Here is a 5,000-nt window from a genome sequence, read left to right on the forward strand (position 1 = left end):
TCTCTCTCTCTCTCTCTCTCTCTCTCTCTCTCTCTCTCTCTCTCTTTTATTGTAATCAAATAGTGTTTTATCATAATACTATGCTTTTTAGAAATATTTTATACTGATACAGATGAGTGATGTATTTTGTTGAGCTATATTTATCCAGTTACAGGCCTTCTGCCCTGTGGCACTCTGGTGGGGGTGCCAATAGATTTCAGTGAGAGATTCCACAGGAATTTGTTTTAAAAGACATGTTCATTTTCATGTAAATGCGTGCGAAGACACCAAACTCTCCGGTAATTGTTCATTAATTTTGTATTTTTTTGTGTGAGAATTAAAGGGAATCTTAGAATGATAACAATTGAAATATGTAAAGCGTTGCCCGGCCGGAGGCTTTTATTGTTGACCCGACCTGCATGACGGCGACGCCAGGTATATACAGAGAATCCAATGAAGTGGCAGATAATGCCTAACAAATGTATGGGGTAACTTACACAGATTACAACGACCGGGCATATATCTAGTTGGCATATTAGAAAAGTATCTATATGCAAAGTAAATGCACAACATATATTCATTATGTATAAAATAATTAGCAATGGAAGAAAAAAAACGTAGGGAGGGAAAGAAACTTAGAAGCTCCAAAAACAAGGAATAAATGTAATATTGATTTGTATGGTGTCTACATTACAATGACTAAAAAATCTATCCGCGTGGTTTTCAGTAATTTGTTGCACCATAAAATACTGAACGGAAAAAATAGTTAAAAAAAAACACTCATTATATATCAGTAATTTCAGTGTAGGGTAAATGCAAACTTCATATTCATTATGTATTTAAAGTGATTAGCAATGCACAACATATATTCATTATGTATAAAATGATTAGCAATGGAAGAAAAAAAAAACGTAGGAAGGGAAAGAAACTTAGAAGCTCCAAAAACAAGGAATAAATGTAATATTGATTTGTAAGGTGTCTACATTACAATGACTAAAAAATCTATCCACATGGTTTTCAGTAATTTGTCGCACCATAAAATACTGAACGGAAAAAATAGTTAAAAAAAAAAAAACACTCATTATATATCGTTAAAAAAAAAGTCAGTGAAAGGGGTGAAAGCCATTAAAAACTTTTAGACGATTCGGAATTATGAATGTAAATGGATGAAGCCTGCCACATGAAAACTAACCAGTGGACGTGAGTAAACATTTTGAGATGTGGAATCCAGCTTACGGCGACACCTGCTGCTACATACAAGACCGGAATTACCCGGTGCTCTGGCATGCTACGTCAGGCCTCGAGTGGATCGGGAGTGATCGCGCCGGACGTGCTAGCAGGGTCAGGGGAGGTCTTTGTCGTGTTGCGAAAGAACTGCAAATCTATATAAGATTCCTAATCTCTCTCTCTCTCTCTCTCTCTCTCTCTTTCTCTCTCTCTCTCTCTCTCTCTCTCTCTCTCTCTCTCTCTCTCTCTCTCTCTCTCTCCTCTCTTTCTCTCTCAGCTCTCTCTCCTCTCCTTCTCTTTCTCATTCTCTCTCTCTTTTCTCTCTCTCTCTCACACACACATACACACACTTTAGGTATTGGTTGTTGATTTGTAAGGGGTGTTACATTAAATGACTAAAAAATCTATCCACATGGTTTTCAGTAATTTGTCGCACCATAAAATACTGAACGGAAAAAAAAGTTAAAAAAAAAAAAACACTCATTTGTATCCTATTACGAACAATAATACAAACGTGAGATCAGAGTAGCCTGCACATGGTGATTAACTACAGTGGTCGTGAGTAAAAACATTTTGATGAGAGTGGAATAAACCCGAAAGGCCCGTACGCGGACACCTGCGCTACATAACAAGACCGGAATTACCCGGTGGCTCTGGCATGCTACGTCAGGCCTCGAGTGGAATGGAGGAGATCGGCCGGGAAGTGCTAGCAGGGTCAGGGGAGGTCTTTGTCGTGTTGCGAAAGAACTGCAAATCTATATAAGATTCCTAATCTCTCTCTCTCTCTCTCTCTCTCTCTTTTCTCTCTCTCTCGCTCTCTCTCTCTCTCTCTCTCTCTCTCTCTCTCTCTCTCTCTCTCTCTCTCTCTCTCTCTCTCTCTCTCTCTCTCTCTCTCTCTCTTTCTCTCTCTCTCTCACACACACATACACACACTTTAGGTATTGGTGTTTGTTTGTATACATTACGAACAAAATACAAACGATAAATCATTATACAGTAACATCTATCTTAAACCCACAAACTATTTTTATTCGGAATGAAGAATGTGGATGAAGCCTGCCACATGAAAACTAACCAGTGGACGTGAGTAAACATTTTGAGATGTGGAATCCAGCTTACGGCGACACCTGCTGCTACATACAAGACCGGAATTACCCGGTGCTCTGGCATGCTACGTCAGGCCTCGAGTGGAGCGGGAGTGATCGCGCCGGACGTGCTAGTAGGGTTTGGGGAGGTCTTTGTCGTGTTGCGAAAGAACTGCAAATCTATATAAGATTCCTAATCTCTCTCTCTCTCTCTCTCTCTCTCTCTCTCTCTCTCTCTCTCTCTCTCTCTCTCTCTCTCTCTCTCTCTCTCTCTCTCTCTCTCTCTCTCTCTCTCTCTCTCTCTCTCTCTCTCTCTCTCTCTCTCACACACACATACACACACTTTAGGTATTGGTGTTTGTATGTATACATTACGAACAAAATACAAACGATAAATCATTATACAGTAACATCTATCTTAAACCCACAGGAGAGCCCGCAGTAAAAGGTCACCATAAGATACATCCTCAGTGCGATACTTGCCCTTGCTTTTCAGTTTCAGTTTATTTGCTTCATTTTCATCGACATTTACTTGACTCTCACCCCTCTATCTCTTCACATTCCAAAGAATAAGAGGTTTTAATCTAAAGCAAAAGTGTCCGATTCAATAAATGCTCATTAACTAAACCTGTAAGAAGTTAAAGACTAATAGGGTTTTAATCTAAAGCAAAAGTGTCCGATTCAATAAATGCTCATTAACTAAACCTGTAACGACTTTAATTAGCATGTGTAGTGAAATTTAGATACGGGTTAGAAGAAAATGTGTTTTAGTCGATATTCTCTGCGTCTGAGTTAGGATATGGTTTATTGGATGTTAATAGCATGGCATATGTATAGAAACACTCATATACACACAAACACACACACACATATACGGTAAAAAGATTTGTTGTTAGTGTGTTATTAAACTATTAAGAATATGAGGGGGCTGGGTTAGAGAAAGTTTTTTAGTCATTATTATCTGGTGGGTTTTCTACTATTTATTGGATGTTAATAGCATGTCATATGTATAGAAGCACTCATATACACACAAACACACACACACACATGACTAATACACACATGTATAAAACATTTAGATCATGAGGGCACTCTATGTAAAACATTTCTCGTAATCATGAGGAATGGTGAAATCTGGGTAAATACGAGTACTCTTTTATCTGTCAGAATCAAGTACTTTATTAAGTACAATACAATCAGTATTCCTTCCCGCGAGTCAGCATCCTTATCATCCACTGTAAGCTTTACTCTGTGGATGAGATCATAATATATCACTTGCATGACGGCATTAACACTGTGTTTATTCAAAGTGTAGGATTACCTGATACGCACTGTGTGTTTATTCGGAAAAGTTCGTCTGGTTGTCCCCGATAACTACGTGCCGTCGAATGTCACAATTAGAATCAAGTACTTGAAACTTAAGTACAATACAATCAGTAGTTCTTCCCGAGCAGGCTACATGGTAATCCTTAAATCTATAAAGATCAATATATCACTTGCATACCGTCATTCGAGGAGTAAGGATTACACATACACTTAGCGGAACTAGTCGTCTTTCCCCAATAACTACGTGCCGTCACGATGGTGTCTGCCATGACTGCCGTGTGTGTGTGTAGAGAGCAAGGGCCATGACTGCCGTGTGTGTGTGTAGAGAGCAAGGGCCTTGTTACTCTCACCTGCTGAGTGTTTTTTTTTTTTTTTTTTTTTTTTTTTTAAGATGTTAATAATCACGGTCGGGCCACACGACGGCCTCTCCCTGCCTATGCCTAGTGTTTTTTTAGTTGCTCGGTCTTCTTTTTTCTTTCTTTTTAGCTGTTTATAATCACGGTCGGGCCACACGACAGCCTCTCCCTGCCTATGCTATCGTTGCTGCGGTGCCAGCGCCGGCGATGACAGCCGCGAGATTAGGGTTGGGCCACCCAGCGCCGGCGCGCCTTACGACACAGCAGCGAGATTGACAGCCGCGATTTTGGGCCAACCGTGGTGTCTGGGGTCCAGTCATCATGGCGATTCCTCTCGAGAATGTTCATCCTTCATTTTGCATCTCCATGGTCAGCCGTCGGGGTTACTATTACATTCTCCTCATTCACAGTTCTCATCATCTATTTTCTATCAGTCAGTCTCAATTATTATCTACTTATTGTATAATTCATATTATTAATATTATTTATCGTTATCATTATTATCCTTATCATCATTTTTATTACCATTATTATCTTTATTACTATTATTATCGTCATTATCATTAATACACTATGTAACAAAATTTGTACCTTATTTTGTCTTTGGCCAGTGTCATTTCCTAAAAAATTAAAGTAAATTACTATTGATATCTAGAAACTTGAAGTTAATGCAGATTACAGAGGTGGAGCCGAGGAGAGAAACCCATACTGCCGCAGCCAAAGAGACCTCAACAACTTAATCACAGACTTTGGTCCCCCAAAGTTCAATTCCGAGCTGTTGACGTGTTGAAACTCAAGTGGAACTTATTAGATGAAAGTGTACATGTCGAAATCGATGAAGCGTCAAGTTAAATTTTGCATTTGCCATAATGTGACTGGTACATCTATAAATATTGTTATCCTAGTCCCAAAAGCAACGTTTGAAAGGAATACCAGCCATTTTTTTGCTTCCAAGGCGTTGGCAAATAGGAAAGAACAGTTGCTACCCAAAACATACTCGTGTTACGCACTCTTTTCATTACCATTA

General features: G+C 39.2%; 1 protein-coding gene across 2 annotated transcripts in view; it reads left to right on the forward strand.

Annotated features, from left to right (window-relative positions):
* Nucleotides 1-5,000, forward strand: part of LOC122258217 (cytoplasmic dynein 2 light intermediate chain 1) — a 35,205-nt gene that overhangs the window by 25,093 nt on the left and 5,112 nt on the right. The gene's annotated exons all lie outside the window — the stretch shown is intronic.

The sequence above is a fragment of the Penaeus japonicus genome, unplaced genomic scaffold (genome assembly GCF_977035675.1).
Source record: "Penaeus japonicus unplaced genomic scaffold, GWHDUDI00000001_assembly GWHDUDI00000022, whole genome shotgun sequence".
Classification (NCBI taxonomy): domain Eukaryota; kingdom Metazoa; phylum Arthropoda; class Malacostraca; order Decapoda; family Penaeidae; genus Penaeus; species Penaeus japonicus.